The sequence below is a fragment of the Periplaneta americana genome, chromosome 14, assembly GCF_040183065.1.
Source record: "Periplaneta americana isolate PAMFEO1 chromosome 14, P.americana_PAMFEO1_priV1, whole genome shotgun sequence".
Classification (NCBI taxonomy): domain Eukaryota; kingdom Metazoa; phylum Arthropoda; class Insecta; order Blattodea; family Blattidae; genus Periplaneta; species Periplaneta americana.
The window spans coordinates 28757737-28784419 of record NC_091130.1 but is presented as its reverse complement, the minus strand read 5'-3'; the positions used below and the strand labels follow the sequence as shown (position 1 = coordinate 28784419).

At 35.4% G+C, this 26683-nt stretch overlaps 1 protein-coding gene across 3 annotated transcripts in view; it reads left to right on the top strand.

Moving 5' to 3' along the window:
- Positions 1–26683, top strand: part of Pka-R1 (protein kinase, cAMP-dependent, regulatory subunit type 1) — a 378940-nt gene that overhangs the window by 220686 nt on the left and 131571 nt on the right. The gene's annotated exons all lie outside the window — the stretch shown is intronic.

Below are 26683 nucleotides of genomic sequence, written 5' to 3'. Positions count from 1 at the left end.
ACGATGGAAGAGTAGTGGAACGGAGAAAAATTGTCTCCGGCACCGAGATTTGAACCGGAGTTTTCAGCTCTACGTGCTGATGCTTTATCCACGAAGCCACACCGGATTCCCATTCCGGTGTCGGATCGAATCCTCTCAGTTTAAGTTCCACCTCTTGGGTTCCCTCTAGTGGCCGCCCTCTGCACTGCACTGAGAGGATTCGATCCGACACCGGGATGGGAATCCGGTGTGGCTTAGTGGATAAAGCATCAGCACGTAGAGCTGAAAACCCGGGTTTAAATCTCGGTGCCGGAGACAATTTTTCTCCGTTCCACTACTCTTCCATCGTACGATGACGCAGAATATCTGCATGGAAACGTCATAATGTGTACTTCGGTACATTAAAATAATGTATATGATATGCGTAAATCATTTGTGATTTAAGACGGCGCTTATTCCGTCGGATCCCGGCCAACCAGTCACTCATAATGAGTGCGCCTCAGCACATGTGTGGACATTAGTCCAATGTTCATAGACATCTATGACGTGGTGCAGAGGACGGCCACTAGAGAGAACCCAAGAGGTGGAACTTAAACTGAGAGGATTCGATCCGACACCGGGATGGGAATCCGGTGTGGCTTAGTGGATAAAGCATCAGCACGTAGAGCTGAAAACCCGGGTTCAAATCTCGGTGTTGGAGACAGTTTTTCTCCGTTCCACTACTGTTCCATCGTACGATGACGCAGAATATCTGCATGGAAACATCATAATGTGTACTTCGGTACATTAAAATAATGAATATCAAGAGTGTTACTGTAGTTGGAAACTAAGCAAAGATTAAACTATCGTCATCTCACCTAGAATTTGCACTGTGAACCGCGCGTTATGACTTACATCATTTCAACGCGTGGAATCTATTTGCCCATTGTATATCACGGCAGACAAAAAATAAATAGTTAATCACTCAGTAAAAGACATAAAAATGCAGAAATTATAGATAAACAGTATCTTCGTTTCTTTTCAAGAGGCGTGAGAGACTGAGTAAGAAAAACTACTCACCTTCTTTCTAATGCCGATAATAATAAGAAAAGATGTAAACTCGACCACCTTGCCCCCAATGCACCTTCACGACATGAACAAACAACCGCTTCATTAGCTTGGAATTGAGTTTAAGGGATAAATAACTTTGTGTACAGTCACTAGAGCATCTACCCTATGTGGGTATGGCCACAAATTGAGTACCATCCATATTGATCCACGCGTGACCTTAATTATTCTGCGGTTCCATGTTCCCAGCACCGCCACTCGCCTATCGTTACTGTGCCAATGATACACCACGGAGAAGCTTAACACGTATCACGACAATATGCAATTAAATCAACGCGTCGCTCGCTCTTAACAATCTCAGATTGAAAGGATGTTATCCGCTTTTTGCGTACGCGCATTAGATTGGCTTCTTGTGTGTGGTTTGGAGTCGACTAGGTCACACTGGAGATTCATATATCATTTCAACTGCCGTTACGTCGCATACATGCAGTCACACTGCAATGAAGAACTGTGTATAGCAGTGTACCCAACGCCAGAAACACAAATCCGCTACGGAGCTGCCAAAATTCCGCTACGATTATGGCTACTGAATAAATAATGTGGAGCAATCAGAAATGTGTTAAGTGATCACGGAAATAGGTTAAATGTATTGTTTACTGGCATAATTTTTATTATTTAAAAATCAAAGCTGTGAGTTATATTCATTTTTATAAAGATCTGTTTGTAAACAGAAATATAAGTGGGGCCTAATGATATTATTTTATTAAAAATGTTTATTTTATAAAGATCAGTCTGAAAGCAAGTTACTTTGCTTGTTTTTTAACCCCTGCAATAACACATTACAAAATTTAGTTTACCAACTTATAGGCCTATCTTCTTCTATATATGAGCCGCTCAGAGCAGAAGTGGTGTAAGTCAAAACTCGGTAATGAGGGTTAAAGTAAACATTCTGTAAAATACAGCACAAAGTAGCAATTAATATTCAATTTATTTAAACTATTAGTAGTCAGTGGATAGCAAGAAGGCCATATTAATTGCTACTTTGCGCTGTATTTTACAGAATTTTTACTTTAAACCTCATAACTCAATTTTGACTTACACCAATTTTGCTCTGAACGACTCATATAATTTGAACTGGTAATGGAAATTACGGGAAAAACGGCTGAACGGATTTTAATAAATGACCCCTGATTTTGAAGCTTGGAACCCAAATTTTTTCAGAAAAATAGTTTTCAGTGAAATATCAATTTTCCTACATTATTTTCCTATTTTCCAAAATCTATCTTTCTTCAGTTTTGAGAACTAATTGCATTTCAGCACGGCCGTGATTTCAGAATAAAACAAACTACAATAAACAATAGCTATTACACGAAGGCCATGACCTGCAGGATTGCTGACATATTTAGAGTTCAAATTCAATTGGTTATTAAAAACTTCAGGACTTACTAAAAATAATTTACAGATCTGATTCTGCGGTGTGTAATTTTCTGAGTACAGCTGTGTATTGGATATTGAAATCTACAAAACTTGAAATGATTTGATGACATTATTAACATTAGAAATGAAATTTCATTATAGTTAATGCCGTAATGTGACTATTTTTCGTTAATTATACATATTAATGCTATACTGATGATTTGAAAGTGAAACGTTTTGGCATTATATAAGTAGATATAGAGAATATGTTAAATTAGATCTTCATTTCTATAATCTACTGAGTGGCGGCTATTATATAAAACTACACAAATTACGTAAGATAATAATATTGTTATTAAAAATCAAATATTTTTATAGTTATTAATTAAGTGGGGTTGGGTCTTTTTCATACTTAATGGCGGTGTGGTGTAGATACTTATATGCGTCATTCTCTTCGGTATTGTCTCGAGAGAGCGCAAAAATTAGAGTTCCTAAGGAAAGACGGCATTACTTTCTGATAAAATAAGAGGCCTACAAAATGTTGTAGTTTTTCAATCATTTCAGCAAGATCTCTTAGCAGGATAAAATGACTTTACCCTCTACATTTCAAGCTCTACATGCAGCAGCTATACCAAAATGCTATGTCTATTGTTCGAAAGCATAGGAAACCCGTCTTTTACAATCCACAATGACTTGAAATAGCTATTGCCTTACTCTCATATGAAAAACCCACTGATCGCCCGGACATTGTTACTTGCGTTTTCGCGTTGAAACTCAAGATACATAGGATACATAGGTTCAAGAAAAAGTATTTGGCATAAAAACCATTCAGAGGGAGTATGTTTCATTATTATGGAAGCAAATAACTTTCAAAATGTCTGGTATTTTTCATTGAAAATAAATCTGAAAAATTTTTATTTGAACTTCTAATGAACTTAGTTTGCAGCATTTGCTGCACAAGCCACTTGTTGTTATGTAATGTCAACTTGTGGACTAAGCGGTCGCCGGCCTTTTCCCAGAGCGATACCCAGCTCTCCAATTTTGTCGAACTACATCATATTCCATAAAGCTGATGTGGAAAGAGGGCCTCTCCATACTCCTTTCATCCGGCTCCGGGAAGAGATGCTTGAAGAAATCGCTGTTGCTGTGGCAGACAATACTGCACGCAACCGCCTATCGTCAAGCAGTGCGAGAGCTGTGTCACGGCAGCTGAACTTTCCGTGGTCCACTGTTAGGAAGGTGCTTCGAACCATTCTGAAATGGTATCACGTCTCACAGCAGTTGACACAACAGGACGCACAATAACGTGTTGACTTCTCTCTTCGCTTCCTCAGAAGGATTGAAGTTGACGATCTGGCCTTGGAACATCCTGTGGAGCGACGAAGCACATTTTTGTCTAACGGTTGTGGTGAACACACAGAATTGTCGAGTGTGGGAATCTTCGCCTTCAGTCACTGTACATGAAGTTCCTCTGCACAGTGAACGTGTCACTATGTGATGTGACTTCACGGCCAGTTTCATCATTGCTCCAGTGTTCTTTGAAGAGGTAGGCGCTCAAGATACAAAAACGTGCAGCGTGACTGGCCAACGTTACTGCGATGTGCTTCGCCAGCATGTGATACCCGCCCTGCAGTAGAGAGATGCGTTTGGCATGACTTCTCACATCGCTCGTCCAGTTGAACAACTTCTCCCCAACACATTTGATGACGATCGAATTGTTATTCGATTGTTTCCAAATGCTTGGCCGCCCCGATCACCAGATCTCAATCCCTGTGGTTTTTGGTTGTGGGGCTATCTGAAATATAGAGTTTATCAGGGGAACGTTCGCACATGTGCAGATCTGAAGAGAAGCGTTTCAAGAGAGGTATCATGTATACCAATGGATATGCTTCGTGCAGCAAGCTTTGTTACGCTTCCAGACTGCCCTGGACACTGATGGACACTATTTCGAGCTCACTTTGTAGTGTGAAGGGCGTCATGTTCACAAATTTAGGCATAGTGTATGATATAAGAACGAATTAAAAATGTTTCAAACGAATTACTTATTCATTATTTCTCTTCCTCGTATCCTTGTCCAGTGTTCACATTACGTTTCGTGTTCGTGCGATCGCTCGTTTTTCACATAGAATCGATTAAGTAAGGAAAGTTTAATGATAACCACCCGGTATTACCTTAAATTAACTTAAGAACAAAAACGATATTTATGTCAATTTATTTATATCGGAACCGTCGGTTCCACTGCTACTTTTGTATATGGTTGAAACTGCCAGTATATCCCGTCCTTAGGTAGTATTTTACAAATTTATGAAAATTTATTTTACAACGTCCAGAATATCACAGTGACAGGTCTGCTGTTGGGGTCCCGAGGAACAGTTCCTAAATTTTTTGTGATGTGAAGAGGGAAATATAAACTAGGCAAAGATATTCAAGACGAAATTGTCCAAAACATAATTAAATACTCAGTTGCCATCTTAAAAAATCACCTACGTATATGGTAAACACTCCACGTAATTGTTTAATTATATGTGATTGAAAATCTGTATTTTTATCTTAAATTTTTATCTATGTATTTTTTTCATGTCCCCATTCATGTACAACCATTATTGTAAATTGTGTGTTATTCTGTGTCTATAGAAACCTTGGAAGGTCAGATAGTAAGAATAAAAAAATATAAAAAAGAAAATAAAAAAAATTACTGTAAACCGTACAGTCTCTAATGAAGTCATTTATCTTGCTTTTAGATTGTAAAGAATGCATTTTGTGTGATTTTTTCAAGAAAAAAAAGCTTATCTTCTTCTTTGGGTGCATATTAAATGATTTCATTTAGGATTTAGGTATGTGTTTTAAGTAGTAATTCTAGAAAATAAACTGTAAACAGTAGTATCATTAACAACATTGTTTCGAAACGCGTAAAAGGTATGAAAAAACATGTATCATTTTTGCGACACTTTTTTTTAATGATTCATTACTGTGTAGCCGGCCGATTTTCGGAGAAATCTGATTTATGAATAAATTGTCAGTCACGTGGACTAAATAATTTGTAACGATTCTAACTATTAGGATAGGTACATTTCTTATCCTTGTCTTCGCCTGAAGATGAAGTTAGAACCATCGTTATGAGTTGTTATATATTATTCGTCACTAGAACTTCAAAAAAGTCCAAGGACAACCTCTTCTGAATAATTTTAATTCTTTATAATTAAAGAGTTGAACAACGATCGAGAAAGCAAGACTAATAGCTCCCGCAAAGCCGAAAACCCGCACGACAATATTGCTTAAGTCGCGTCGTTGATGTAAAGCGTGCTTGTGAGTGTTTGAAGACATCGGGAGTGATCAACTCTCGAACGTCAAGCGCCTTGAATCGTCACATTGTTTATACCAGACTAAACTTTTATCTGTTTTGGCAACTGTTACACGAGTATATGTATAAACAATCAAGTAGCCTATTTGAAACATCATCTCTACCTTTCAGTGTATAATAATCCATTCCCCAATCTTTATTTAATTACTAGGCCCTTATTAAAAGGCTAGGTTTTTTTTCATATGTTTGAGATCAAGTTTACAATCTCGAGTAAAAAATATTAACGCTTTATTTAACGTTATGTTTTATGTTTCTTAGAAATGCAAATTTATTTGAGTTTTTTTTTTCTATTTATATAACTATTGGTAATATCATATAATAGAACCAGAACATTTTGATAACTAAGATACTGTTCTGTTTTGTCTTTTTGTCTCATTTAAACATTTATAATGTTATTTATTTCAATGATGTATGTTATTCAAAGTTACGAAATCTTTCCACGCAGACCAAATGCTATTTCGAGAATGATGAGCGAGACTCGAAGCGCACGTGAGTTACGAGACGAGACTCGAAAGACAAGTGCAGCGAATACAGGGAGCGAGAGCGGCAGTTAGTTTTGTTCATCTGTGTTGCATATCGTCGTCGTTCCTGCAATAACTTCTATGTGATATATTTATCGATTTTCAAATTTTTGCTCTATTAAATAACTTAAATAGCGATACAGCAAATAATAAAATCTTCTATATGTAATTATATTTCTTCGTTTCGAAAATGTAAGAATTCACAGTCTCCTATGTACAGCTATTATAGGATGAATAAATGTGTTTTTTCTTCCTGCTGAAAAATTTTATATTTTGCACATAGGAGTTATTGCAGGAACAACGACGATATGTTTGGCAACTATTTTATTATCATTGTTAGTTTCTTTAAGGATATAAATACGTAGAAATAAAGTTTGCATTATGTAAACAAGTTTTTAGCTACAGACGTAGAAGTTTCTCTGAGGGGAATCTCTCAGAATGATTTTCAATACATATTACTGCATTGGAAGAAATTATGATTTAGTCGCATATAACACTGGTCAACAATGATTTTGTTAAATGTACAATTTCTGTTGTTGCTTGTGTAATGTCATGTGCTTATTCCAAAATTGAAGTCAGAATTTTTCTATCACCCATCATTTTTTGGTAATTTTAGTAAAATTTATTTATTTTTATTGCTATATACAGTCCTTAAAATGCTAATGGAAAGAAAATATTTCATTTCATTGCTTTAAAAATTGACCTATCACTTTAGATCATTGTTGCCTGTGAACTCAGAATTCATAAAAATGAATTTTATTCCTCATTAAGACTCAGTATTAATTCTCAGTTGAGTTGGAACTTAACAATCATGAAACAAGCTTCATAACCATGTTTTCTTTGTCCTAATTTTAAGTGTGGTAAAAGTATCTTATAAAGTGAAACATACCTCGAAATACTGTGTAAGTCACGAACAATTTTTGTTACGTTTGTGCACAAAGGTGAATTTTACTACAATAGTTAAAAGAGCTTACGAGTGTTCTTTTGATTGCAAAATAGATGAGGATAGGAACTGGGCCCCTGAAATCTGTTGTGTTCCGTGTAATTCTAGAGCCTAACTGGTTGGATAAAAGGATACCGTCTTATGCCTTCTCCAGTTCCAATGATATGCCGGGAACCTAAGGATCATTCAACAGACTGTTACTTTCTAGGAACCACAGATAAAAAGATTACAGAGAACTTGTTAGCAAGCTGATTCAGAACTAAAACGTAATGGGATGTCATGAATCTTTCAAAATTACTTCTTGGATTCTCATCTATTTTCCTTTCCTCAAAAACCTTCGGGTAGTGAGCAAGGAACATGGGGAGCGTTTTCATCAGGATTTTTCTGAAATGGAAAGGCCTATTAGAAAAATGGAGCCCAAATATTGTGTCACACTACTGTTGGACACTCAAAAGAAATGTTTCTCAAGCAAAGTATAGTCTAAAATTATTTCACATGCGTTTTAGGTAAGTAAATATGATTTTAGATAAAATGTTACTTACTTACTTACTTACTTACTTTTAAGGAACCCGGAGGTTCATTGCCGCCCTCATATAAGCCCGCCATTGGTCCCTATCCTGAGCAAGATTAATCCATTCTCTATCATCATATCCCACCTCCCACAAATCCATTTTAATATTATCCTCCCATCTACGTCTCGGCCTTCCCAAAGGTCTTTTTCCCTCCGGCCTCCCAACTAACACTCTATATGCATTTCTGGATTCGCCCATACGTGCTACATGCCCTGCCCATCTCAAACGTCTGGATTTAATGTTCCTAATTATGTCAGGTGAAGAATACAATGCGTGCAGTTCTGTGTTGTGTAACTTTCTCTATTCTCCTGTAACTTCATACCTCTTAGCCCCAAATATTTTCCTAAGCACCTTATTCTCAAACACCCTTATCCTATGTTCCTCTCTCAAAGTGAGAGACCAAGTTTCACAACCATACAGAACAACCGGTAACATAACTGTTTTATAAATTCTAACTTTCAGATTTTTTGACAGCAGATTGGATGATAAAAGCTTCTCAACCGAATAATAACAGGCATTTCCCATATTTATTCTGTGTTTAATTTCCTCCCGAATATCATTTATATTTGTTACTGTTGTTCCAAGATATTTGAACTTCTCCACCTCTTCAAAAGATAAATTTCCAATTTTTATATTTCCATTTCGTACAATATTCTGGTCACGAGACATAATCATATACGTAGTCTTTTCAGGATTTACTTCCAACCCTAACTGTTTACTTGCTTCCAGTAAAATTCCCGTGTTCTCCGTAATTGTTTGTGGATTTTCTCCTAACATATTTACGTCATCCGCATAGACATAGATAAAATGTTACAAGATATCAATGTTAGAAAAATCTCAAGTAAATTTCATATAAAGAATTACTCAAAACTCCTGCGTGATAAAAAAAATTGAAAACAGATCTAAAATCAGCACGAAAAATTCTACAGGAATCACCCATTCTTTATCTTTTAACAAAAAAATCTTTAATTTTGTTGAACAGTGTAATTATTATAGGTATGTTTCTTTATAATTACATTAATTCCATATTTATTGTATTTATCTTTTGAGAAAATTTGTAGATATGTTCATATATATTTTAATATTACATGCCTCTGCATTTATATTAAGGTCCTAACCAGGCGGTATCTTTAAGATTAACAGGGATACCAAAATGAATCTTCTTCCTAATGACGCTCAAGTCACAAAAACTGCACAGTTAGACGATGTGCACTTTGTTGACGTTGTTCTGGCTTCCTTCCATTTGCAGACAACTGTAATTGCCGGTGAAGCAGCTTTATTGGATTCGAGCAGACTGATATTCACCGCAACCGTGGTTCCTGCACAAAGGATGGGATGCGTCTGTGCGGGATTGAAAGGAAATTGAGCGGAATGAGAGCGAGCATTCCTTCGCGACACACAGATTGTCGTGAGGCGGTGGGATCCGCCCTGGCTTGATGAAGGATTGTTCACCATTACTATTCAGTGCAAGGATGTACATATACAGTGATCGATACAACCGTGTCGAATTGTCTTGGTGCTGCATTAGCTTCATTAGTTCGTTCCATCCGAAACCGGACTATCCACTTCGTGACAGGGGTTCTCAGCTTGACGTGTGATGCGCTATAAGGAGACTTTTCAGGATGGATTATGTTTGTGTTATTTGTATAGAATTATGATTGTTATTAACAGTGTCATCAAGGTGACATATATTTTCTCATACATTTGATGCATTTCGAAACATTTTAGTTTCTCATGTTATTAGTTAAAATCCTGTTTACGTTAAATAACCATATATATATATATATATATATATATATATATATATATATATATATATATATATGTTACTGTAAATGTACGAAGATCGGTAAATCTTAGAATTTACCAGTTACCGTTATATTGCGGTAAAACGCCGAAATATGTTATTAAATGTATACATTTTGAACTTTTACCAAGATATGTCTGTAAATCTCAGGATTTACCGATCAGTTGTGGTAAAATCGTATTAATTTAATAAAAAAAGTCTTTACTAAGATTTGCCGTTCTTCGCACTTTTACATATCTATTTCCGATTCATCTTTCTATTGTTGTTTTAGGAACTATTTAAAAGCATAAATAAAAATCACCACAGCAATGACCGAAATAATTTGTATTTATTTTAAATTGAAGTTATTTAAATATTCTGGCATTCCAACGCGAGTATAATAAACTTATTCCATATTAAAAATTGTGAAAAAATATTGTAGTTTTAACCATTGTCTGTTATAGTATTCCATACAAAAATTAACAAAGCCTTTACATTCCCTAAACAATCCAGATCCACAAATAAAGTAAAACAAACATTATGAATGTTAATTCTTTGACAATAAGGTTGGCGGTTATGACATTTACAATTACTCAACATGGAAGACGATTTACACAAACATTTTTTTGTTGAACACGTTTTTAAATAATTACAATTTTTGAACCCTTGTCCTCCAACGAAAGATAGTTTTCAACCACTTCCCGTACACTAATTTCTTCTTTTCCTACTTCATCGATGCTGATAAAATTTTCTTTGCACAATATAAATTGTTTCCTCGTGTACAATGACTTCAGTTTGCCAGCTTTGCCAAGTTGATGAAACTCCTCATCTTGAATATTTGTGACCACTGCTATTATTGATTTTGCCTCAGTTTTTGCCCGGTCTTCATCCGGTACTTTGATTCTCAAATTCTGTCTGACTGAAAGTTTTGGAATTTTGCTTTCATTTTCTTCGCTTGCACTTCAAGATCTTCTTTGTCAGCCTCTCGGATCCTTTCACTTTATCGATTCTGCAAATATGTCTGAACCTGCACAACGGGGGCAGGATTCTTCGTTCTGGATTCTTCGCTCTAGCTTTTGCCAGCTCGCATCGGCAAATCCTGAGATTTACCAACATTTCCTGGTCAAAGTTCAAAATGTATGAATATAATAATATATTTTGGAGTTTTACCTCACTATAACGGTAAATGCTAGGTTATACCGGTAAATTCTAACAATTACTGATGTTCGTACAATTACGGTAACATATACATTATACTTTACGTTCGATTCTTTACCTCGGTCGACATGCAGACATACCCTGGCACACTTCTGAACGCACACACAGACTCGGAAATTTATATAGCTACTCATAGAAGAAGAGACTTAGAGGAAAAAGACAGAAGGAAAGGAATAAAGAGAGGTGGAATAACAAAGAGGGAAGAATATGAAAAATATTTCACATTTGACTTATTTTATAAGCTATGATGTTGAAGTAGGTATCTGTAATTGATTTTAATTAGATTTATAAAGTAACTGTATGTAGGTATATTGTAATCAATCATTTCTGGGCAAAGTAGATTAGTTGTGAGTATGCAAAATATAAAGTTTATTTGTTATTATTAGAAATACCTAGCTTTCGCAAACCACGGATTCGCGAAATACTGATTACGAGCTGATAAAAACTAAAATTATGAACTAGGTACAAAAATTATAGAAGTGTCAGTAATGCATACCAGGTGGTCCTAGGAAAGCCTTTGTTTACCACCGTTTGACTCTATTGCACAAGTAAAAAAAAAAATTGCACAAGTAAATGTTGGCCAAAGACTACTACTTCCTTGCATTGGCGTAACGCCATCAGATTCTTGTTTGCCATTTTCTTTCAGAAGAAAGCAATATCCAGTATGTTTTTATTTTTGTATAACGATCAATGAAGCTCAGGGCCAGACATTAGGTCGAGTAGGCATATATTTGCCAGAACCTGTATTCAGCCATGGACAGCTTTATGTCCCGAGCAAAGTCTTGAAAGACTTGAAGTTTGAAATAGAATCAAAGGGCAGGCGCACAGCAATTTTCGCATGGAAAGAAGTTTCAGAACAGGGCTGGCACTAAGGACGAATTCTACTCTCTCAAGGGGAGCCATATGACTTCTCTTGAACCCCTTCTTCCCCGCCGAACACCGCGCAGCGTTGATACCGTGGCGGACGAACATTAAATGTTCCCAGTTTAGAGTTTTGATTCGCTCCTGGTGCCCAGCCCTGTTCTAGAGGTTTATGAAAATGAATGCTGCGTAGCAGCATCGGTTCTGTAGTACCTACTTAATTATTGTCTAGTATCAGTACTACGGATGTGGTTTTCAAGATATATTTAGTTATTCTTCATAATTTCATCTCTGCTGCTTCACTCCTCCTCCTCTTTCTTCTGTTCAGGTTTCATTTTCATTACTTACTTACAAGTGGCTTTTAAGGAACCCGGAGGTTCATTGCCGCCCTCACATAAGCCCGCCATTGGTCCCTATCTTGAGCAAGATTAATAGCGTCTCTACCATCATATCCCACCTCCCTCAGATCAATTTTAATATTATCTTCCCATCTACGTCTTGGCCTCCCCAAAGGTCTTTTTCCCTCCGGCCTCCCAACTAACACTCTATATCCACTTCTGGATTCGCCCATACGTGCTACATGCCCTGCCCATCTCAAACGTCTGGATTTAATGTTCCTAATTATGTCAGGTGAAGAATACAATGCGTGCAGTTCTGTGTTGTGTAACTTTCTCCATTCTCCTGTTACTTCATCCCTCTTAGCCCCAAATATTTTCCTAAGCACCTTATTCTCAAATACCCTTAACCTATGTTCCTCTCTCAAAGTGAGAGTCCAAGTTTCACAACCATAAAGAACAACCGGTAATATAACTGTTTTATAAATTCTAACTTTCAGATTTTTTGACAGCAGACTGGATGATAAGAGCTTCTCAACCGAATAATAACAGGCATTTCCCATATTTATTCTGTGTTTAATTTCCTCCCGAGTATCATTTATATTTACATTTTTTTCATTACAAGTAAGAAATTACAACTAAGATATGGTAAAATTTCGTGATAGTGTCTTTTCTGGTTTTGTTCTCTTGTTCTATAAATACTTTCCCATCTGTGTTGGAGTTACATTAATTTTTCTTCTAGATTTTTATCTGCATCATAGGAAATAATATTTCCCAAGTGACTGAAGATGTTAACAGGTTCCACTATATCTTTGTTCTAATTCGAGAGTTATCTTTAAAAGCCATAACTATATATTTAGTAATACGATGATAGAGACTGGATTAATCTTGCACAGGATAGGGACCGATGGTGGGCTTATGTGAGGGCGGCAATGAATCTTCGGGTTCCTTAAAAGCCATTTGTAAGTAAGTAAGTAATACTAGATTCTAAAACTTACATTGCGCCTCTGTGTTTGAAGTTTGAAGGATCCTGCAGGCAAAAGTAGATATTATACAGCTTGGAAGTGAAATAGCCTTGCAGAATTTCAGAGCGAATAGCTCATGTTGTATGTAACAAAAAACTATAATATCGTATTGGTGCAAAGTTAATAGTTTTTTCAGAAAAATGTTTTTTTTTTCTCAAATGTGTAACAACGTCTTATTCGGTAACTATTGCGAGTAGGATCGTGATTTTTGTCCATATCGATAGCAAACTAATAAAGAAAATGTTATCCTTCTGGTGTATTTCAATAGTGTGACTGTTTTCGTGTAATTTCATTTTAAAAATCTCTAATTTCAAGCAACTGAACGATGCGAGTTGGTTGCAACACAGCGTCAGAGAACAGCTCGTCTAGCGAGACACACCGAGTTCGTTGACCTCTTACATCTGTATCACGAGAGGAGTGTGTTAGCGGCGATGTTTCCGGACTGCTGAAACTTGAAACTTAATTTTCTAATTAACTGTGTATTTAATCACAAAACATAATATGGGTTTTCTATTCATTTACGTGTACCCTATCGTCCCATTCAATTTTCAAGTTTATTTCACTTCCATCCTGTATATTACAATTATTGAGAAGACTATACGTTCCACTTCGAACGGAAACGTTTCCTTTCAAAGGAGTATCAGGTGTAATTATTGGAACTGCCTTGTTTCTACAATGATGACATTACATCACTGATAGAAACCGGAAACTACGCCCCAGCACTTGGCGTATGCGAGTACGTAAGCCGTAGGAGTTGCTTCATTTGCTGTTCAGTGTTTGTCGAATTGAATTTGTCACCAGATGTTTCATTAATGTTACGAGGATAGGATATTCATTAACTTAATTAACAGATGCTACACCCATGGTATGGACAGAAACAAGCATATTGTGCCGAGTTTTGCATATTTATTGTATGTTTTATTTTATTTATACCTTCTGCAAAAGAAGAAATTAAGTTACAGTATTTCATATACAGTTATACCGCGGACCATTTGTGGTTGAGTTTTTATTTATTTATTTGTTATTGAACATAACAGGCAAAGCCTAATTGCAATGTTGAAGAATGACAAAGTAATTTATAAAACATAAACAAGGAAAAGGAAGCATACACTTATTAAAAACTGAAACAAAATAGAAAAAAAGAGAAAGAAAAAAAAAGAGAAATTGAAATAAGGTGTGAAAGTAGTTTCAAATTAACTAACAACAATATTCTGTAAAATATGATAACAAATAATTCTGTATTTAGAGAAATTCATATTGAAAATATCAACATTCGGATGAGGGTGCAATTTATTGTACAATTGTAACATTTGGAAAACTGGGGAATTTTTGTGGGCTTCAGTATATGCCCTTCGTATGAAAAAAATTTTTCGAAATTTTGTATTAAGCTTAGGTGCATATAATGTTAGATAATAAAATAAACCAACACGGTTCAACTTGTTGTTAGTGCATCCGCGAGTTTACTTAGTTCAATGAAGTGACTCCCAAGAGTGTGATGCCTCTATGCGGCTGGCGATGAGATTGCTTTGCAGTTTCATCTGCCCTAAGACGTATGAATCAGGAGAAGTCCATTACTTTCAATATCATGTGCAAATGTTCTTTCAGTCTACAGTGACCAGTAAGCGTATCAATTACCCATTCAAGGGAGAGCGTTCTGCGTAAGTAAAACAGTTTGGTAGTTCTGTTCTCGTTTAGCCCTAAATATGTGTCTTTGAGTAGGTTTACTTGAATCGATCGCCGGACTTCCAGTACTCAGTACTAGGAACATAGGTTGCATGGATATTATTTGTATCCTTCTGTCAGTGAAAGAAAGTTGATAGTTTGATGTAGTTTCAGATAGTCATCCCCATTAGGCCTACATGTCACGAAAGCCATAGGATGGTGGAGGTTAGGGGTCCCACCTATACAGATAAGCGGCAATGATGATAGTAGGGATGCCCGCCGCCTTTTCCCCCAAGGAAATATCTCTAATACTAATATTACTATTCAAAGTTACTTTTGTATAAAGGTAAAATATAAGCTGTTTTGGAGCATAGTGCTCTTTTATGCAAAAAGGTTGTAAGTATGTAATAGGACTCAGAAGTTGATGACCTAAAAATCACAGAAAAATGAGCTATAAAATGACCTTAAATTTCTGAAAATATGCCTTTTAAAATTGAAAAAATTAACAAGATTTTATTATTATTATTATTATTATTATTATTATTATTATTATTATTATTATTATTATTATTATTGAATGTTTCCGAAACCACGCTAATGCACATTTAAATATTAGGAGGAACTGAAATTCCCTAACATACCTCTTATTCAGTATTGCAGTAAAGAGCCATCGCCATTCGTAGGGTCTCGAGTTTGAAGAATCGCCGGTTGCTTTACTTTCGGCATTTTTACGTCGTCACTTGTGAGATCCAGTTTGCTGACTGTGGGCACTGCGGCTGCAATATTTATTATATTGCGTTGAATTGAGGAAACCACGTAACACACGTGATCAAGAGTCAAGGCAGCCATAAGGAAAATGTCTGCATGATGCAATCGAATTGCGTAAACAATCTGCAGTAGGTTCTGGAATATAGACGACTACACCGTAAAAAAAAAGTCCGTTCAAAAGTAGAAAAGGCAAAAATGCTACAAAAAATATAACATTTCCTAAAAAAAAAGACCAATAGATAATAAATGACCGGAAAAAAAAAAAATGCAAAATAAAAGTAGGCTATATTGGTTCATGTTGAAGTGAAACGAGTTTATATTGCATCCTGCATTGTCTCTGATGCCTGAGGGAGGAAAAAAAAAAATTCATCAACTTTCGATCCCTAGTAATAGTCCTGAAAGAGAAGATTGTTTTAAGGGATTTAGCGTCCCGAGGAAGCCAATTTTCTTTGAATTTAGAAATTGAATATTGAATATAATATTGAATTGAAGGGCTTGGTGGAAGAAGGGTCTATTCCATATAACTTCTGAGAAAAAGCTTTTTTTTTTTTTTTTTTTTTTTCATCGTGAAGGGAAGCAGTGAGTTTTGCTCCTCTTCAGTTACAAAAATAACAAGGTTAGGCATGTCCCACAACAGAAAACTCGTGAACGGACACAGTAGATGGTGCTTGCTATCATATTCTTGGGGGAGGGGGGGGAAGTAATTTTTATGGAAGAGTGGGATAGGCCCTTTTTCCACTAATCGCTTAAATTGTGTCCAATCTTCATATCTCTGTTGGACAATAATGTGCTTCACGTGTACTTGAAGTAATAAAATATTGAAATATGTGTAAACATATAAATTATATAACTGGAATTATCTACAGAGATGAAGCTTCTGTTCAATATGCAGTTAAGTTATAACCATATCTCGGAAGCCTAAAGATTTCTATATCTGCTAGCGTCTTTCTTGGTCATCTTTGCTTTTACGGCACGGAGAAGACAGGGAAAATCATTGCATTAGACTCACTTGCTTTGTGTCTATGTGAGAGAGCAGGTTTGCAGACGATTTCATTTGGAGATGTGATGTTATCTCGAGTTCAATATAATTGGAGCAATAATAATGCTCCACAGCACTTTGAATTTTTAATTACACATCAACTTCAAGTCCAGTGCGGTTATAAAATATAAGTTAACGATCGGGAAAGTCAAAATAAAAGCATCGGCAGTCAGCAGGTTGTTTCTGAGAGACGGATACTTGTTGTTTCGCGAGTCAGTTGACTCGTTGGTATGTGAGGTCTCTTTGTATCCACTGAGACGATTACCTCGCAGCAGTGACTGACCTGCTGTAAATATTTTATACGTCGTTGATTGCCTACAAGACATGAAACACAAGAGAAGCCATTAATTCTGAAGTGAAGCTTGCTATTCTTTACGTCCTACTTGTCAAGAACTTGTATGTGGCTAGACGCGCTCTTAAGTGACTTTGACTCTTCCTAATACTTGATCTCATCATTGAACTTCAAGGTCACTTTTCGGGTTAATGGAATAGCGTCTTTGGTATCAGAATTCTTAGTTGTGGTGCATAGCGAGTGGCATTGATAAAGTTGTATTTTTTTAAAACTGTTTCTGTAACCATGGAATTTCAGCGTCAGCAGTTCATTGTAGTCATAATTTGTCTGTGTATAGGAAGAGGATCAGAAAGTTGTTAGTCCATTACAGAAAAAATTATAGATTTGTTTGAAACCCGTTTGTTTCTCAACGTTTTTAACTCAGTACTCTTATTGGCACGATTCAGAAATTTTTTTATCCAACTCAAATTAAGGGGTTAGGTACAGCTTAAAGAGCAGTAAAATTTTTGGAAATATTCAAAATTTTTTCCCTCCATTACTGCTTCTTGTACAGTAATGAAACTTGGTATGTATAAAACATTGTCCTTCTGCTATATGAAACAAATATATTTACGATTTATTTATTTTTTTAATTCAAAATTATGGCAGTTTACTGTGCAGTCATGAAGCGTTTCCCTCATAACTCATAAACTTGTTAACTTTTTCATGTTCTCCCTCTCTTTTTATTGCTGAAATTCATGTTTACAATATCATGCTCTTTCAACGATATTCCTTAATAAATATATATTTTTTATTTTGTGTTAGAAAATAGTACAGTATGCAACGAGCCTATAATGGTAGTAATTAAGACGCAAGTATGTTTGTTTATGAAACGAGCGCAAGCGAGTTTCATAATTTTCATACGAGCGTCTTAATTACCATTATAGACAAGTTTCATACGACTTTTATTCTCGACCATATTTCTAACTTGAAATTATTCATAAGTATTCATGTTATGGTTATCTAAGTGAAGAGCGGAACTGACCTTCCAAATTGTGAGATGTGCGCAGACGCGAAAGTATTGATTTTTTTCCGAGGAACGAATGTCATTGACCTTGATATAATCTAGAGAATAACAAGAACATTAATATTGATATAACCTGAAAATTGATTTAGAATTGAAAAATGAGATGACAAATTGAATTTATTTGAATATTATTTACAATTAACGCTAATTATTATAGTAACAGAACATAACCTTCTGCGACAATATTGGATTTCCAGCCTCCGTGACGTTTCGCTAATTGTCTTTCGATTGCATATCCGAGAATAATCGATACTTGCGGTTTTATAATGGTACAAAGGTGATTTGTCATTGGCTGAACACCTGAACTTTAATGAATAGGTATACTTTAATGAGGTGCATTAAAGGGCTACTACCAGGTGTATAATTACTACATTTCGGCATGGTCGAGCATAAAAATACTTATATTTGACCATTTTTTAAATGAATTTATTTTTTTATCAGACAATCCATCAAAGTTAGAGAAGTGATCTTGCATCATATTGTAGATATGACATGTATAAATACACACAAAAAATTTCATCACAGAATGTTGGATAGCTTTTCAGTTATGTGGGAAACGCTTCATCACTGCACAGTGAACTGAATTTTGAAGAAAAAAAAAGAGGTAAATAATTTTTTTTAAACCATAAAAATATTTTTTTTTCATATAGGCTAGCAGAAGGACAGTGTTTTGCACCTACTAATTTTCATTATTGTACAAGATGCAGTAATGGAGGGAAAAAATGTTGAATATTTCCAAATTTGTACTGCTGTGAGCTGTACCTAACCCCTTAAGTGAGCAGTTTTCAATCAAAACCAGACACTTATCGCATTCATGTCTCACAGCGGCAGGTTTAAAACACAGTATTAAGGTAGGCGCTCACTTGCCGGAAAAAATAGTTCGACGCGTTCGGATTTTTATTATAGTATCGCTCGCTTGTCCGCATTTCCGAATTGATCATCAAATAGTGTTATTTACCACCAGAGCACATTATTTAATGCTAGTGTTTTGACTGAACCTACAAATTATATAAATAGCTGTGTAACTTAAACTATGAAGAACATACCTGATTGATTCCTTATCCCAATCTCATCCCATATGTTGTGTTTGCATATTACATGGCTGTAATCCCAATTTGATAAATTGTACCTTGCAATCGATGTAATTCTCATGATCTTCTGTATATTCATTATGGGCCTTACGGAAATTCGTTTAGAATTCTTTGGCCAGAATTGTCGACGGCATCTGGTAATGCGGACAGAGACTATACGGTCAAATGGGTGATGTTCCATTGAAAATAGTACAACTAATAAAACTCCGAACGCGCCGAACGAATCTGTTTCGATAAGTGAGCGCCTATCTCCCTTGTAAATATGTGATATCATTATGGTCGGAAGTTTATGTTGTGAAATTCTACAATAGCAGGGTTTTTTAAACTCTGAAATTTGTCTACCAAAGCAAAGTGTGAGAAGTTACTGTAGAGATGTTGAATGGTAGGGAAAAATTGTTGCATTTGCTTTCTTAGCGCATAATAATTATATTAAAGTTAATATATTTCATAATTTTTATTAATACACTCAGCGACAAAAAACCGGACTCCTGTAGTTATGATTTGTGGTCATTGTTGAATATTTTCATTGCCATAGAGAACGTGTAAACAAGCCATTTATGTGTAGAAAGTATCAGTTATTAGAGAATTTGTATAATTTTGTTATTTATTATCGTTATTTATTTAATTTTTGTGTTTTGTCACTTTTCTTTTTACACTTTGCTTTAAAGAATGTGTCCCGAAAATGTTCTGTGCCGTAGGGGAGAAGTGGGTACAGTAAGACAGGGAGAACAGTGAGACATTTTTTATTAGATGGTAAATTTTGATTTTGAGATGTTGGTAACAGTGGAGTTGTATATTGCATGAGTAAAGTAACAGTATTTTCATACTCGATTTGATTCTAGTTATAAAGGTGAGTGATGAAAAAATAATTCGTAATTTTTCACTCTAGAAGTAAAGTTTTAGCTTGTGTTTAATGAAGGTTATATTCGATATACAAATGAGATATAAATATGAATGTTTTGTTACCTAATACTATGGTATTTGAGGTTATGTTTGGCAAAGTTTCGTCTTTCTTGTTTTAATTTTGAAGTGATGCCGTCATTTTTAAATGAACTATGAGTAAAGGGAACAGTGAGACATGTCATTCAAGAGTACACTGAGACGTCTCACTGTCCCCATGTACCAATGATTTGCAAAAACGAACTGTAATTATATTACATTTACCAGTAACTAACATTAAAAATGAACATACTAGTAACCATTTTAGGAACTGTAGCTTAAAATAATGGATACATGACATTTTAATGGTTTCATAAATAAAAAATTATTCACAAAATTTAAGAAAATGTTAAAATATAATAAACAATTACATTAAATTCTTATAATTATAAGCTTTGTTGTCACCAAAAATTCATTTAATTTTTTCGCAAAAGTTTGAAATGTCATGGAAAATTCACTTTTCCAAATGTTCCAGATGTTTCAATGGCTTCAAAGTCAGACATCAAAATGATTCTAAATAAGCCTACAGAACATGTCAAGATAAAGACAGCAAGTTTTTGTTTTCTTTTGAAATAAATGTAAATCATTTCAATGTCCGTTAATAGACACAGTGGTGTCTCACTATACCCTCCTGAATGGGAACAGTGAGACATTTCCATTTTTTTTTTGACAAACACGTATTGCATATTATGTCCTTTATCTGTTAACATTTTTGTTTATGTATTATTATACTCCATGTTTTAATGTCTATTTCTATTGCACTTGATTTTAAAAATACTTGAATTATCACTTGCATATATATGTCTTAATATTTTGTGTCTCACTGTACCCACTACTCCCCTATAGTGCAAGAAAGACCACAGTTGGCAAAAGAGTCAACATGGATAATATACATTATCTCGACAACAGTTAATTTGCGGACCAATGTGTATTGGAGTTTTATGTTTGTATTAGTAAATTATTAATCATCACCCTATATATGAAATATGCTTCTTTGGGCGTAATGGAATGAAAAGACTCCTCCCTATTGTTTTTATATACGGGTACAAAACATTTTCTCATTGCTAAGCTACTGTTAGACTTAACACTCTTCAGGTGTTTAATAGAAGTACATCCAGGATTTCTGGAGACTCACTGGAGTCGATCAAGCAAAATCTCGACTTAGGTTGTCAGTATTTCACCTAAGTTGAATTTTGTACGTACACTAAAGTCGCTTCTTGAGGCTTTCTTATTCGATAAGATGAAAGGCTTATAAAATTTGTAGAGGGTGGTAGGAATTACAGGGATGTGATGTTGAGAATGTTGAAAACCTTTATACTAAAGAGCAGCAGAGTGTACTCTAACAAGACGAGGTCACAATACTGAAATAGTCTGGTTTAGTGAAACTGATACCAAGTCATAGAATCTGAGGATTATGGATCCTAAGACAGGTACGCTATAAAGTTATAGACATTTTTAAAACGACTATATAAAGTTGCTGTCGTCAGGTTTTGACTACACGCCAATTACATCAACTAACATTACGTCAGGTTTTTATGTTCATACAGCTATGAATATTACTATATGAAACTTATGTTCTGTATTGGGGTGTTTCTTAATAAATACAATTTTTGTTCATACCTCTAGATCTCTCCGCGATATCTATGCAATTTCTAAATATATATGTTCTTGTTTCAGGTGAGTAACGCCTTGGTGAAATTAAGAAGATAGCTGTTGTTGGTATGTAGTCTACTTAAATATATTTGAAACTAAACGTAGGCTAGGTAAAAATATTTTACGATTTGTTACAAGGTGGACTTTCGAATTGAGATGGCTCTTCATATGCTAAATGTGATGTCAATACTGCGAGTCGAAAAACGGATATGATAGAGTAAGGCATTGAGTTTGTATGTATGGGTTTCTATACCTGTTCAGATAAAAGTTCTAGTAACTGTGCATTTTTTGTTTCATCCTTTTAACCCATTTGGCAGGTCTCAGTGTCAGAAGTGCCACGGCAGCCAAGCCCCTTTCCTGTTTGGGTTTCGAAAAGCGCTTTTTTTTTTGTGGCGCGAAACTGACAACGAAGTAGATACTGACGCTCATTTATCGTTTTACTGTTGATAAAACCTATCGATAAAGAAATATATGTTTCATAAGGAACCGATATTTCGCCCAACTACAGCCTTCAAAGTAGTTATACAGGGTGTAAATAATGTAAACTGCAGAAAAAAATACTAGTGGTAGAGAATAAATAACTAAAGAAAAAAGTCAAATAATGTTTTCCTGTAACTGTCAAGGTTTTCCCAGAAAAAAAAATGTTTTGCGAGTCTAACTTTTTTGAAAAAGAGAATAAGACAGTCATTATTTACTTTGCCTGATACGTACACTGAAGCAGTCGCTTATTACTGAACTGTGTGTCTGTTGTGTATCGGTATGTGTTGGACACAAGGTCGTTCAGTCGAAATGTAAATAAATAATTGAATCGTAGAGCGTGGTGCCGACCACACCACCTCATTCTAGTACCGAGTTCATGGAAAGCATGGGGCTCTACCTCCATGCCCCCCAAGTGCCTTCATGGCATGTTACGGGGATACCTTTATCTTTTTACTAAGTCAAAATGTTCTATTTTTCAGGAGAGCAAAAGAACTTACTTTCATGAATAAATACCAGTGTACCAGTGCCGTAATATAAACATCAACTCGATGTTAGAGATACAGGGAAAGGTTTGTTTAAGTTCCTTCCTTTGTTTATCTTTGCGTCTTGGAAGTATTAATCATTTCATCAGAAGAAATAAAAATGACAAATTTTGACTTAGTTCCTTTCTAAAAAGTGCGATTCAACTGGAATACAATCTTAAGAACATGCTATTTTACAAATTAAAAGTAAAATTATAAGAAATAATTAAATTTCACTAGATATTTTGTACAGTAGACCGATATGTACTGTATATTATACAGGGTGTATCTAAATTGGTGTCAAATATTTCGGGGATGTGTTCGTAACACAAAATCATTACAAAAGGTTCATATGAACATTGGTCTCAAAATAATTTATTTCAGAGTTACAAGACAAAATTTAATGTTATAAAAATTGCTCGAAGTGGCTTCCTCCTGATTCGATATATCCCCTGAACTTGCGTTACATGCTGTGGCGTACTCTGTTGAAAATTCCTGGAGTGTTTCATATTTCGTGAAATCCATTTGGATACGCTCTCAGAATATCAACATTAAGTACAGGAGACTCATAAACCAGGGACTTTAAAATGTCCCCAGACGAAGAAATCCATTGGATTCAAATCAGGCGATCGAGCAGGCCATGCAATGAATCCCCTTCGACCAATACATCTTTGGGGAAATCGATCATTAAAAAAATGACGAACTGTCAGACTGAAATGAGCTGGAGCAGCATCGTGTTAAAACACATTCGTTGGATGACGTCCAGAAGCACATTATCAATTAAATTATGCAAATCATTTCGTTCTGTTCACTCACAGAATACATTTTCCTCTGATTTCTTTGCTCTACAAAATACAAACAAACAAAAAACCATCAAACAATCAGCGGTCAATGAAGGGACAAATCCTTTAATAACTGCCTAACGAATGGTTTTCAGACCCATGTTCTTATTAACTTTTTTAATTGTTTTGATGTTAAGAACATGTCCCCGAAATATTTGACACCAATGTATAATTTTGACAGTTTATAGCGTTTACACCCTGTATATGCCATGCGTTCACCAAGATTCTGAATTGTGGAGAAAATCATAGTTAATGTGACCAGTTCAGCTTCTCACCAATGCCCAAACATATTGTAATAATTTGCGTTTGATCAACGAGAATTTGTAGTTTTTCATAATCATTCAGGTTTTCTTATTTTCACTTGTCGAAATACCACTTTCCACACACTCTCTCTTGTATTAAGACATGCATATAATATTTTTGTTCTGCTTTTACGAAATGTCATATTTTATATGAATTCAAACATTACTATTAATACGCTATGACCGATGTTGGTGTTATGTGAATATACTGTGCAAATTAATAATGTGTTTCTGGAAGTTACAATCTGAAATTAATTAAAAATGTAGAATTTGTTTCAATTCAGCAGCTTTTACTCGATCATACATCGTTTTAGAGACACATATTGTTAAGGCCCATTCACAATGAAAATTAAACATGATCGTAACATAAACACAGAAGTTTGCGCCCAGGCTACCAAATGGGATCATTCACAATGATTCACATAAGCATTGACATAAACATTACCGTAAGACGTTAACATGAAAGTTTGCAAACTCCAAACTTGCATGCTTATGCTTACGTGATTTGCAAACATAACACAATCGTGTAGCGCTGAAGTATACGACAGAATATGAGAAAATGGCGTCGTTGTTATGTTTCCATGGTTACCAAGTATGTTTGCGGTTATGTTTATGTTCCCATCGTGAATGATGGCATGACTTCTTGATTTTAATGTAACGTTTATATTCTTAAGTTAACACTTACGTTATGTTTAATTTTCATTGTGAATGAGCCTTTATTTTTTCGCTAGCTATACACTCTGAAATATAAACTTCGGTATTTATACATGGTGAATCGTAAGTAATGTCATTTATTTCAGGGAGTTATTCTTTGACATATTTCAAACAAAAAACGTTAATAGAATTTTGCTCATTTTTGCTTCTTTTCGAGATAAAATTTATTTTATTTGAAAAATTTCATAGCATGTTGTGGGCAAGGCATTGATTGAATTCCCAATATGCTCAGTCAATTTATGATAATAGATGATTGAAAGAATTTTAGTTTTGTCTTTTAAATGTGCAGAAATTTGATCCGAACAAATGTAACTTTCCGTTATGCAAATGAATTTTACAATATTAGATTTGTTCGGATTAAATTTCTGCACATTTAAAATGCAAAACTAAGATTTTTGTCTCGGAAAGGAAGCAAAAACGAGCAAAATTGTATTGAATTGTTTTGTTTTAAATATCTCCATGAAGAAATTAATGGCATTACTTACTGTTCGACCTGTATATTCTTGTACCCCATATATGAAGGGTTCAGAACCATAGTGGGCCAAGCGCCATTTACTAAAACCGTAGGAAACAAGGGTTAAAATGAAGTTATTACCATAATTCAATGGAAACATATAGTAAGTAATATAAAGTTTACACTTTAAAACTAACTGATATGTCTATCTTCATTAAACAATGGTATTCACTTAACTTTAATCCTTGCTTTCTCCGTTTTTAATAAATGGCGCTTGGCCCACTATGGCTCTGAACCCTTCATATGTAATTTTATAATCGGCTCTTAAGATTATACGCGACTTTATATTAGAAAACACAGATATAATTGGACACAGCAGTACTAATATTGGATGAATAGAGGCTTCCGAAAGCAATTTACAAATAAGTATAATCCAGGAGGAAGACAAGTCGTTGGAGGGCCGCTCAAGAAAGTGGACACCAGAGCTGAAATCGCCGGAACGGATTGATGAGCCCAATCCCTAATGAAAATCGTGATGTTTATCATGATAAACCAATCTGTTTCACAAATAATCTGAATAACAAAAAAACATTTTCGGTGGATATCTTGGTACCCAACAGGAGTTCTAAGACAAGTGAAACATGCCGATTCCAAATATGCAAACCATTTGCCTCTATTACCCACCGTTCTTGAGATATACGACATCAACCATTATGTATAACAACTCACAGACAGGAGTTTCAGTAGAGCATTTATTGCTACATGGGGTGCTAATGAACATGGCTTTAGCTAAGAAAATGGTGCAGTTGCGGCACATTACACATAATTTTAGTAGGAGTAATATTTCAGTACCACCCTGTAAGTCTTGGAAGTGCCTGTCTGCAATGATCTTCCTCATTTGTGGACATAAGAACACACCTTCTTTCACTTGCGCGTAACTCAACTCTGGAAACTGTTGCACAGGTACCAAAAACCATCTGAGTCGGTGTTTAGTGCCTTCACGAAATTCTTCATGAGCCCCAGCTTTATATGAAGCGGTGACATGATAACTTTGTCATGCTCAACCCACGGCACACGAAGACTGCATTCTATCTCTGAACGGCCAATTGTTCTTTATGTAATGATTCTTTCTATCTCTGATGTCCCACTCGCAGATGAAGCAGCAGTACTTGGTGTACCCTGTCTGAATTCCCATGAGAATAGTGATAACGTTTAAATCACCACAGATACGCCAATTGCACTCGCGATAGCGTATTTTTTTCAAGAAATAGAGACATGGTTTCGTACGTATCTTTCAGTTGCGTAGAATATGCAACCGGTACTGACGCTTATCTGTTTCCATTGTGTAATAACTTAATATTATTTACTACCTTCAAACTTGTCTTAGGTGAGTTTATGAACAGTCGCCATGCTCCAATGCTGTGTTCTACTCCGACGCTTGACATAAGATCTTGAATGTCCATGCATTAGCAAATAGTGTCACTCATTGCAAGGAACTTCACAAGTTCTTTATGTCTGTGCCGAAACTGTGAAGTCGTAACCTGTGTAAGAAAATTAAATTATTTAAGACGTGAACCGACCAGCTCAGCTCGTCCTTTTGTTAGTGCCAGATCCCGTGCGAATCGGAAAGTTGAGCATTATACATTAAATGAATATCTTCTCCAGGTTGGTAGTAGTCAGAGTCTAAATCGTTGGTAGGAGATGAAAGAGGACTTTCTTCTTGCGTTTCTTCATTAACTGTGTATACTGTAGGTACTGTTGATACTGGACAAGTGACGGGGTCACGTCAAATTAGT